Source organism: Carcharhinus amblyrhynchos, chromosome 8, assembly GCF_965287045.1.
Source record: "Carcharhinus amblyrhynchos chromosome 8, sCarAmb.v2.hapA, whole genome shotgun sequence".
NCBI lineage: Eukaryota > Metazoa > Chordata > Chondrichthyes > Carcharhiniformes > Carcharhinidae > Carcharhinus > Carcharhinus amblyrhynchos.
This window is the reverse complement of record NC_137331.1, coordinates 11,448,890-11,461,486: the sequence shown is the minus strand read 5'-3', so window position 1 is coordinate 11,461,486 and position 12,597 is coordinate 11,448,890.

Here is a 12,597-nt window from a genome sequence, read left to right as displayed (position 1 = left end):
TCCTGCTATCCTTTCTAAGCGATAAGTAAGGATTCTATGATTGCATTCTTGTACATTTTGAAATGAAGTATGACAAATGCAGGAGAACATCAAAGCGATGGGTCATGTCTGAAAAAGTTGCCCTCATGTGAGGAAGTAAGGAAAACATTTTGACTTGCATTCATATAGCACATTTCACAGCCACCAAAGTACTTTGTTTTGAAGAAATAACTGTAGGACCATGAGTACAGGGTTGGAGTTAAGAAGTCACAAAATGCTGCCTTTTTCCAAAACTGTCTGGGGTAGACTTATCGGGCAGAATTTTCCCTTCCCGCTTGCCAAGGGAATTGTAGTGGGTGGACAGGGCCATTGACCCCGGAGTGAGCACAGCCGGAAAATCCCACCAATCTTCTAGGATCCTTTCTGCTGACTTGGCTGGAATGTTTCATCATGTAAGGAGCGTTAAATTTTAGTAGTTTTTGCTGTCTTCACCTTTGCTCACTTTCAAACTGCTCAGAAACTTCCAGAAACCAGTATTTGATCAGCTTTAGCCATTAAGTCAGTCCAATTTGAGAACAAGGGCAAAACTAAATCATTTTATAATGTAGCCACGTTGACAGGAAATAAAGATATATTTTTCTTCTTGCCACTTGGATGGGACGATCACAGGATTTTCCAGCCCCGCCATGGCAGGCTCCCTTCACGAGGATGTCGCGAGACAGCTAAAAGTCCATCAAATTCAGTGGGATTGGAAGATCCCACCGGTGGGCGGGGCTGGAAAACTCTGGCCAGTGAACTGAATGTCAAAAATCCCCATCCTACTTTTATAAACCTTGATGTTTTAGTAAGACAGCTGATTGTCAGTTCTTGCTGGACATCAAAAATCTCTTATAGCAAATCCAGCTGCTCAATAAGTGGCTTTAATTGAGTTCAGTTGAGGTTTTAGTGCTAGAGGGGACATACTGGGCTGTTGTGTAGAATGAGTCACCGCGCTGAGCTGAAGTCTATCGGAACTTCACTCCCGTCTGGTATCTGTGCCAGTGTCGGGTGTCAGAGATGCATTACACACCGAGCCTCTGGGACTACATTAAGCTGCCAGTTGGTAAACATTAATAAGTCCCCGTCATTCACTGCAGTTGCTCTGCTGAGTTGACTCTAATGGGAGAAAATGGACACCCGTGAAAGTCAGCCTGACTGATCCATTTAAAATAAGGATTCCTCATGATTAGTTGCTTAAGCTAAAAGCCTTAGTTACCTGTTATTTGCCTTCAAATGAGTCTTATTACCCGCACCTCCTTCACAAATCCAAGAGTTAAGTAATGATGTTTGGACCAAAAAACGATGGAATTAATATTTTGATGAACATATTTGACTAAAATTGATTTTATTTATGAGCTTCTGATGACAGCTGATTAACCTGAGCCACTAACTGTTTCTTTCTCTGCAGATGCTGCCTGACTTGCTGAGTGCAGTCTGGAATTTTCAGTTTGTAGTTTCCTCTCCTCTTGTGCTGGCTCTGAATATTTGATATGGAATAACCTCTTATATTGTCCCTGTTCTCTCTCCTTACCTAAATGATTATAAATGTGATTCTGTCTCATCGTTTGCATTTAACGAATTCATTCCGCTACTTCAGATTGATCCTTCATTCTTTAAGGCCCATCTGTATTTCTCTAGTAGCTTCCACTCCAGAGGAGTAATTATGTTCAAATTCACTTTACCAGAGGGCTCAATTCACACATGAGAAATGCACAGTGGAAACGCAGACATGAGACCAGTTATGATTAATGGCCTGTTGTGTATTACACACCTTATATTTTCAGTATGTGCTTGAAACATTACTTCCACTCTCCCTAACCCTCTCCCTCCCCCATCTTATAGAGAAATGCTGCAGACCAATGTGTGCAGTGATCTACATGCAGAGATATATACAGTGTATATACAGTGTATATATGTATATACTGTATACATGGTGCTATATACAGTGAGGTTCTGGTTCTATATACAGCGGGGTTCTCTAGGTCAGTATTAGTGCCACTGCTTTAAAAAAAAGGGCGGCACAGTGGTTAGCACTGCTGCTTCACAGCTCCAGGGTCCTGGGTTCGATTCCCGGCTCGGGTCACTGCCTGTGAGGAGTTTGCATGTTTTCCTCATGTCTGCATGGGCTTCCTCCGGGTGCTCCGGCTTCCTCCCACAGTCCAAAGATGTGCAAGTTAGGTTGATTGGCCATGCTAAAATTGTCCCTTAGTGTCCAAAGATGCTTAGGTTAGAGGGATTAGCGGGTAGTAGTATGTAGGGATATGGGGGTAGGGCCTGGGTGGGATTGTGGTCGGTGCAGACTCAATGGCCAAAGGGCCTCTTTCTGCACTGTAGGGTTCTATGGTTATATCACTGTGAGCCACACGGTGGCAAAATGGTTAGCACTGCTGCCTCACGGTGCCAAGGACCCGGGTTCAATTCTGGCTTCAGGTCACTGCCTGTGTTATGTTTATACCTTCTACCCGTGCCCGCATGAGTTTCCTCCCATACTCCAAAGATGTGTAGGTTAGTTTGATGCTAAATTGACCCTTAGTGTCAGGGGGGGCTAGCAGCGTAAATACAGTCGGTTACAGGGATAGGACCTGGGTGGGATTGTTGTCAGTGCCGGCTGGATGGGCTGAATGGCCTCCTTTTGTACTGTGGGGATTCTAAATTCCAAATTCTCTCCAAGTCCCAACTGGATAAGGAGGGAACAGTTTTGTCACCAGACAAACAATCCAAATGCCGATACAAAGGCTGAGATATTTTGACCTTGGGATGAGGGTCCCAGTCAAAAATCCACTGACTTATGTGGACCGGACACTTCCAGTGGTAAGCATGGTTGGAAAAACCTGTTCTCGGTGACATGAGTTCATAATCATACCAGTGAGTGGGTAATTTAAATTCAATTAATTAAATAAATCTGGATTTAAAAAGTCAGTATCAGCAATCTTACTGATTGCCACTGGATTTGCATAAGAGCCCATTTGACTCTCTAGTGTCCTGTGGGGAAGAAAACCTGCCAACCTGATCTGGTCTGGTCTTTATGTGACTCCAGACCAACAGTAATATAGTTGACCTTTAACTGCCCTCAGAAATGGCCACTCTCTCTCCTTAGATTCAGCCAGACTTGCTGAGTACATAGCAAATCACTCAGTGTATTCAAGAAGACCATCATCTTTTTCAAGAGGAATTTGGGACGGACATTGAATGCTGGACTTGCCAGGAACACTCACACCCCATGAATGGATTTTGAAAAAAAGGGGGCATGATCAATAAAGTTACGTTGCTCTTGTAAAAGCCCGTATTGCACTGGTAGGTTACGAGAAGCGTGTGTGCGTATTTGTGTGTATTTGCCCTCAGCTTGCACTTAATCACCAGGCTTGCACTGGAAACAGGGCCCGCAACCATATACCTTCATCATCACTGGGTCAAAATCCTGGAACTCTCTCCTTAACATCTCACCATGTTTGTGTCTACATCACATGAATTGTAGCAGTTCAAGAAAGCAGCTCACCGTCACCTTCTGACGGATAATCAGGGATGTTTATTGATGTTTTTCTCTTTTAATCCACAGGTGCTTCGGCCCGCCTTGTTGTCCAACAAGGGGCATACACGCGGTAGGTTGTGCGAGGGCTGCTCTTGGATATTGCTTCGAGAGTTGCCTGGTGCTTCACGTCGTTAGTGTACGCTTAAACTGGACCAACTGACGGGCAACACTGACTATCACTGTTTGCTGTGCAGATACATGGACTTGGGCCAGTGTCTGCGGGAGTTTGCACATTCTCCCCGTGCTTGCGTGGGTTTTCTCCAGTTTCCTCCCACACCCCAAAAACATGCTCTTAGGCTGATTGGTGTTAACAAATTGTCCCTAAATTAGTCTTCCCTCAATCTGGTTATGGTTCCTTTACCTTGGAGTCCAATAGGCGTAGACAAAGGTCATAGGGAGAAGAGGGCACTCACAATGTTAAAATGGCAGCGCTGGCTCGTTGGGCCGAAGGGCCTGTTCCCGTGCTGTGTTGTTCTTTGTTTGTTCTTTGACAAGAAATGCTATCCTTGCTATTAATGCTCCATGAACAAATAGGAAATCTGTTCTTGAATTACAGCTGGAAGAAAATGTATTTCAAATACAGATTTACGGTGACAGGTTTAGAGTTTAGGAATAAAAACAAATGACTGCGGATGCTGGAATCTGAAACCAAAAGAGAAAATGCTGGAAAATCTCAGCAGGTCTGGCAGCATCTGTAAGGAGAGAAAAGAGCTGATGTTTCGAGACCAAAGCTGTTTTTTTTTAGGGGGTTAAAGGAGGGGAAAGAGTGCGGAGGGGGAAGAAAGAAAATGAAGAAAGACAATAAAGAAATAAAAGGTAGGGAACAGTAAAAAATTAAACAAAATAGAATGGAAACAAAAGGGTTGAGGTGAGGTAGAGCAAATCATCTGAAGTTGTTGAACTCGATGTTGAGACTGGAAGGCTGTAAAGTGCCTAGCCGAAAATTGAGAGGCTGTTCCTCCAGTTTGCATTGAGCTTCACTGGAACATTGCAACAGGTCAAGAACAGACATGTGGGCATGGGAGCAGGATTGTGTGTTTAAAGTGGCAAGCAACCGGAAGGTCAGGGTCCTGATTGTGCACAGACCGAAAGTGCTCAACAAAGCGATCACCCAGCCTACACATGGTCTCTCCGATATAGAGGAGAGCACATTGAGGGCAGCAAATGCAATAGATCAAAATGAAACGCTACTTAACCTGGATTGAATGTTTTGGACCTTTGACAAAGGGTCATCTGGACTTGAAATGTCAGCTCTTTTCTCTCCTTACAGATGCTGCGAGATCTGCTGAGATTTTTCAGCATTTTTCTTTTTGGTTAGAGTTTAAGAATGTCAGTCAGTCTGCTCAGAACCCATCAAAGAGTTACTCTTATTCCCCATGGAATATAATATTGCGGCCCATTCCATGAGCCATGCTGCAGATGTTCGCCTATTCCTTCCTCTGCTGAAGGGGTTGGTTTCTGTCTGGGTATGGTTCCACTGGCATTACCTCTCTCTGCCTTAGTGATCTTCCACATGATGGCAATCTCCTTACTCTGGACTGCAGACAGCAGAGCAGTTGATGAGAGTCACTCATTGTGTTTCTTCAGGGCTGCTGAATAATTATGAGGAATAGGAGACCAGGCAAAATGTATCCCCCCCCCCCCCCCCCAGAAGATCTTAGACAATTGTTGCAAACTTTCACCATACCATTGCTTTATATCAGTTGACTCAATACAGAGTGGGGCGGGTCAAACTGAGTTAATGTATCTTTCTGGATGTGCCATAACTAATTACAAAATATAGAACTGGGTGGAGGATCAGCAGGCATGAGGGTAACAACATAAAGAACTAGTTGATGAGTATGGTCTCCTTAGGCTGAATCATAGAACCCTACAGTGCAGAAAGAGGCCCTTCAGCCCATCGAGTCTGCACCAAACACAATCCCACCCAGGCCCTACCCCCATATCCCTACATATTATACCCACTAATCCCTCTAACCTATGCATTCCTAGACACTAAGGGCCAACCAACCTAACCTGCACATCTTTGGACTGTGGGAGGAAACCCAAGCACCCAGAGGAAACCCACGCAGACACAAGGAGAATGTGCAACCTCCACACAGACAGTGACCCGAGCCGGGAATCGAACCCAGGACCCTGGAGCTGTGAAGCAGCAGCGCTAACCACTGTGCTACCGTGCTACCGTGCTGCCCCTGAAGGTAGGGCCTACTTTTTATCACCTGTCTTTGAGAATGAGTTTGTATAATGATAGTTGCTTTCACCGGGTGGCACGGTGGCACTGTGAACACCAGAAACCCAGGTTTAATGCCAGCCTTAGGTCACTGGCAGTGCAGAGTTTACCTGTTCTGGGTGGGTTGCCTCCGATGCTCTGATTCCCTCCCACGCTCCAAAGATGTGCAGGTTAGGTTGATTGGCCATGACAAATTGCCCCTCACCCTCAGGGGCAGGGTAAATATGTGAGGTTACGGGGATAGAGCCTGAGTTGAATTGTTACCAGTACAGTCTTGATGGGCCAAATGGCTTCCTTCTGTGCTGTAGGGATTCTATGATTCTAAATGAGCACCATGAAAGGTTGGCAAATGTTTTTAATCATGAAACGTGATGATGTGAACTAAGTTAACCCAGTATTTCCTTGTGGCAAAAGGATGTGAAAAATGCTAGTGTAACAACAGTGCCATCTCATCGCTGCTTTGACCCAGCTTCGCTCATGAACAAGTGCAGTAAAACCTCTCCAGACTGCATCTCAGACAAGTGTCTGCCACTGGCTCACTAAAATAGATCTTGCTGTCAGCTGTTAAACACATTAGGACAAATCTCAAATCCATCTGCATCTAAGATGTACAATATGTGCCCTAACGGCTTAAATTAACACAGAATCTGCATTGGATGAGTCATTTAGAAAGAATATGTTTGATCATCGTGAACTTCTTACAGTAGGAATCAAAAGATATGAAAACATTGTACTCCAGGGGAATATTGAAGAGCTTTTGGAAAATAGGATGAATCAGTTTTATTCATTATGTTATCAGCCTTTCTGAAAACAGTGTTTTTGTTTTAAGCTCTCTGCTGGATGTGGCTTCTCTCAGCTGTTGACTGGCATCCTTGTGTTTTCCTTGAATGTACACAACTTTCCAAAAAAAAAACGGTGCTGGGATATTACTGTGCTGAGCAGAACCCAAGCAGAGCATGGTCACAATCTGCAAGCTCTGGATAGGCACATGGACAGGTGGGGAATAGAGGCAGACAGGCGGTTGGTTTAGATAGTGTGATAGTGTACGAATGGAGCAGTGGCATGATGGGAAAAAAGGTCAAGTAATTGGTATAAAGGAGAGCTGACCAAGCTGTTCCAAATTGCCAGACCCCTGTAAAACTGACTCTGAATAGCCTAAGACATGACGGACATCAGAGAAGCTCAAGACCTGTTAAGGCTGACTCCACATAACTTAGGGCTGGAGGAGTGAGGCAAGAGAAGGTCAGAGTCACAGAACCTTCTATTACAGCAGAAAACAAGATATGGTCAGAGATCATGGAACCTTTCTGTTCCTTCAAAGGACAAGATAATGATATTATTGGTGAGACAGAGGGGTCTCGGAGGTCACCGGATGCTAATACAACTGATGATGTATTACTGCTTGTATTATTAATTGAACATGTACACTGATAAGAAAAAGGTATAACTATGGAACTAATTCTTATAGTTGGTGCGGTCTTGGTATAGAATCAACAGTTTGTAGGGACTGGTCTCTGCTCCCAAGACTCTGCCATATACCGCATGCAGTTTTGTGATAATAAAAGCTAGTTGTTTTTGCAAAGCAAATTTTGTTTAAGTTTTACTATCACAGCTCGGAAAACAAGAAATTCTCCACTACAACAATAGGACAATGTGATTGGCGCAGCTTGGTGGGCCGAAGGGCCTGATCCTGTGCTGGTCTTTCCTTTGGTCTTTGTTCTGACAAACGTGTCATGGAAGAAAGGCCTTGTCTTAAACAACCGCAAATGTTAGTTTGTTCGGATATCTCTGACCAGGGTGTTTGAATGGACTTGGGCAAGTTAAACAGCACCCCACAATGTCTGTCCCGTGGGATAAGGACGCCCTCCAGAGATGGCTCAGGCTCTTCAACTTCCTGCCCCCTTTCATCTGGGGTTTCACTCAAAGAAATGGCAGCATTGAGCTGAAAAAGGTGCTCCTTTCCTTTGGCAGAAAGACCACTGGGGAGGGGGGTGGGAATGCAAAATGCAGGATAGTCCCAGAACATTGATGGCCTGCCTAATATTTGAAAAATGTGGTAAAGAGAAAGAGGGACAGCGTAAGCTTGTAGCGGAGAGCAAAAGGGTAAGGGGAGATGGGGACCCAGAAGGTGAGCACAGGGCCCAACTAGCTGTAAATCCACCTCTGCCACCAGTGCGCCTTTGTCTAACTGAAGACTTTATTGAGAGAAAACACCTCAATTCTTCAGTTGTATGACCCAGTGGAAATTTTCATGTTGATGTCTTGCAATAGGGTCTTTTGAACAAAGAACAAAGAACAATACAGCACAGGAAACAGGCCCTTCGGCCCTCCAAGCCTGCACCGTTCATTGGTCCAACTAGACCATTCTTTTGTAAACCCTCCATTCCCAGTCTGCTCATGTGACTATCCAGATAAGTCTTAAACAATCCCAGCATGTCAGCCTCCACCACCCTGCTTGGTAGTGCATTCCATGCCCCCACCACCCTCTGTGTAAAATATGTCCCTCTGATATCTGAGTTAAACCTCGCCCCCCTCACACTGAACCTGTAACCCCTCGTGTTTGTCACTTCCGACCTGGGAAAAAGCTTCCCACTGTTCACCCTATCCATACCCCCCATAATTTTATACACCTCTATTAGGTCTCCCCTCATTCTCCGTCTTTCCAGGGAGAACAACCCCAGTTTACCCAATCTCTCCTCATAGCTAATGAGACTATTTGTTACAAAAGTGGAGGCCAGTCATCTGGGAGGCCAGGCTAATGACTTGCATATTGAGCGAGAAACATTGGTTCTTGTTTACAGTATTACATGCCCCCACACCTTCCTGTTTGGTAAGAGCTTTGTGGTGGAAACTAATCACAAGCCTCTGGAAATGATGTGAAGGGAGCTTTTGTGCTTGCTGGTAAAAATATGATTGAGACTTGAAGTATAAACTGGGAAAGCTGAACTACCTGCCCAACCTTCCTCACCAGTTAATTCAAGGTCAGAACCTATCATTCTTCATAAAATTCCTGCACTCACACGGGCAAAGATTGCCACCGATCTACTCCATGTTAATGACAGCGAGTACCTCTCTTGGATTCCTTTTCAAGGTATTTGATCACCTGATGGCTACAAGCTTCTGATAGACAGGGGAATTAAGGGTTATGGGGAGAAAGTGGATAAGTGGAACTGATCCACTTCAGATCAGCCATGATCTTATTGAATGGCGGGGCAGGCTCGAAGGGCTAGATGGCCTACTCCTGCTCCTATTTCTTATGTTCTTATGTTCTTAAGTGACGCATCGAGTTCTACATTAGCAAACACCCTGAGTACAAACTCCTGGGGGTGTGGGGGGGAGTGATTTCTGATATCAGTACGGTGAGAAATAGTTATGTGTCAGATAAGGAGTGTTATACAATCTTTATTTCATTATCTACATTCCCATGGTGCATTCGCACAGTCTGATCACTTACTGCCTATTGCCAGCAGATAGGTCAGTACATGCATGTTGCTTTGCTCCACATTCATGCAACTCCATTGTGTTCCATCCCAATCGAGGTTACAAAGAACAAAGAACAAAACAGCCCGGGAAACAGGCCCTTCGGCCCAACGAGCCCACGCTGCCATTTTAACATTACGAGTCCCCCTCCACCCATGACCCTTGTCTATGCTTATGGCATTCCACATTGAGAGAAGACTAACTTAGGGACAATTTGTTACACCAATCAGCCTAATAGCACCTCTTTGGGGTGTGGGAGGAAACCGGAGCACCCGGAGAAAACCCAAGCAAGCACGGGGAGAATGCGCAAACTCCCACAGACACTGGCCCAAATCCATGTATCTGCACAGCAAACAATGATAGTCACCGTGCTGTCATGTTGCCCAGCATCTGCTCCAGTTTAAGCCTACACTAACAGCGTGAAGTACTAGGCCATTCTCGAAACAACAAAGAGCAGCCCTCGTACGACCCATCGCGTGTATGCCCCTTGTTCCAGATCCACGCCGAGCTTCCTGATTGCCATCATTCCACCTACCCTGAAATGAGGGATGTTGTTTTGGAACAACAGGGGAAGATGAAAGAGATACACAATAATCATGCTGGAAGTGAGCACACCAAATAATTGAAGGATAACAGCTCACAATAGAGAATCCTGTAATGGTCTATTGAGTACTGCACAATTTCCAGGGTTCAACCAGAACCATGCTCATATGAGGTTACTAGTTATACTTGTGCTATGTTGCATTGGAATAGAGGTCAGATCAGGACAGTCTTTGATTTCAGATCAATGGAAGACAATGGGAAACTAGATGAGATGAGAGATGGAGTCAGGAGCTGAGTCTATGCATTCTATTTCCACAGAGGAGAGTCTGTGCAAATGTGGATTCCAAGAACCATCATTCTGACCTGGCTGGTTGATTAAAGAACTTTAACATTATCGTGACTGATCAGTCTAGTTGTTTCTGTCACTGTTTTATACTATATATATATCTATCTCATGTTAATGTTGTTCCATTGCCATATAATTAACTTTTATATATTTCAGGCGGGGATAAGTTTTTATTGGGATGATGTTTTTAAGGCTGATGTTGTGGTACAACTTTATGAGGTGTGGTTTTGTTTCTAATGTACAGCAGTGTAAGGGATGCGATGTAACACACCATATGTTTGCAGTCTGAAGAAGGGACCTGTACTGTGAAGACTTATGTGTACACAAAGAGCTATCCTTCAATAAAGAATCCAGATGAGTGGCTAGGATTTTACAGCCTTATCAGATTTTCCAGCCGTGCTCACCTCAAAACTAGAAAGTCCCACCCTTTGCATTGTCCACGCCCTCCCCATCCTGCCCACGACAATACCCATAGTGGGCAGGACAGGAATATTCCGGTGGGTGTATCTCCCCTTGGCAGATGTGGCAGGCCATTTAAATTGCTGTTTACTTCAGCATAGAACATAGAACACTACAGCACAAACAGGCCCTTTGGCCCATAAGTTGCGCCGATCACATCTATACCTACCAAGCCATAGAACTATCTGTAACTCCCAATGCCATTAGATCCCACATACTCATCCAGAAGTCTTTTAAAAGACCCCAGCGCGTTTGCCTCTACCACCACTGACGGCAGCCGATTCCAGTCACTCACCACCCTCTGAGTGAAAAACTTTTCCCTAACATCTCCTCTGTACTTGCTTCCCAGCACCTTAAACCTGTGTCCTCTCGTAGCGACCATTTCAACCCTGGGAAATAGCCTCTGAGAATCCACCCTATCTAATCCTCTCAACATCTTATAAACCTCTATCAGGTCGCCTTTCAACCTTCGTCTCTCCAGGGAAAAGAGTCCCAGCTTCCTCAACCTAACTTCATAAGGCATGCCTCCCAATCCAGGCAACATCCTTGTAAATCTCCTCTGTACCTTCTCAATAGCTTCCACATCCTTCCTGTAGTGAGGCGACCAGAACTGCGCACAGTACTCCAAGTGGGGTCTGACAAGGGTCTTATAAAGTTGCAGCATTACCTCCTGACTCCTAAACTCAATCCCTCGATTAATGAAGGCCAGTACACCATACGCCTTCTTGACCACATCCTCCACCTGCGAAAATGTAATATCCTATAATCCCTTCACCTGCCCAACAGCCCCCACCCAACTGACACCCCTGCTCCATACCTGAACACCAAGGCCCAATCCCTGGACCCGAGATCTCTTTCATTGTTTCAAGCTTTCACTGTTTATCAAGTGCTCTTTTTGGCCGAATTTGCCAGTCTTCCATGTCTTGCTATTGCTGCCAGTGAGAATGGAGAATTTGGCATTCATATCTTCATTCATATTTTGTAACTATTGTCGCAGTTGTTCCCATTTCAGTTTTGTCCAGCGGTTTGTTGTGTGCTGTGACCTTTATTGTCTGTTATATACATAAATGATATGGATGATAACGTGGGGGAACGATAAGCAAGTTTGCAGATAACACCAAGATTGGTAGGGTGGTTAATAGTGAAGAAAAAGGTCATAGGTTACAGGAAGATATAGATAGATTGGTCAGATGGGTGGAGCAGCAATAGATGCTATTTAACCCTGATAAGTGCGAGGTGATGTACTTTGGAAGAAGAAACAAGATGACAGAATATTTAATGAATGGCAGGATACTAGGAAGCTCAGAGGAACTGATGGATCTTGGGGTAATTATTCACCGATCCTTGAAGACTACAGAGCAGGTGAATAGGGCAGTTAAGAAGGCTTATTGGGCACATGCTTTTTTCAGTTGTGGCATAGCGTACAAGAGCAAGGAGCTATACAGAATGTTGGTTAAGCCACAGCTGGAGTACTGTGTACTGGTAATCTCACTATAGGAAGGGTGTGATTGCATTAGAGGGGTTACAGAAGAGATTCGCCAGGATATTGCCTGGGTTGGAGCATTTGAGCTACGAGGAAAAATTGGATAGGCTTGGATTGTTTTCTCGAGAACAGATAAACCTGAGGGGGCACATGATTGAGGTGTATAAGATTATGAGGGGTATGAACAGGCTGAGTAGGAAGCAGCTTCTCTTTGGTTAAGGGGCCAGTTACAAAGGGGCATAGGTTTAGGGTAAGGGGCAGGAGATTCAGAGTGGATTTGAGAAAAAGCTTTTTCGCTCAGAGGATGGTGGGAATCTGGAATGCACTGCTTGAGAAGGTAGTGGAGGCCAGAAACCCTACAGCCTTTACAAAATATTTGGATGAGCATTTAAATATCATAATACTTGAAGATATGGGACAATTGCAGGAAATTGGGATCAGAGTGACTTCAGCGATAGTTATTACACTCTGACACTTTTTGGGACAGTGGTGAGTTTTGTGCCAGTACT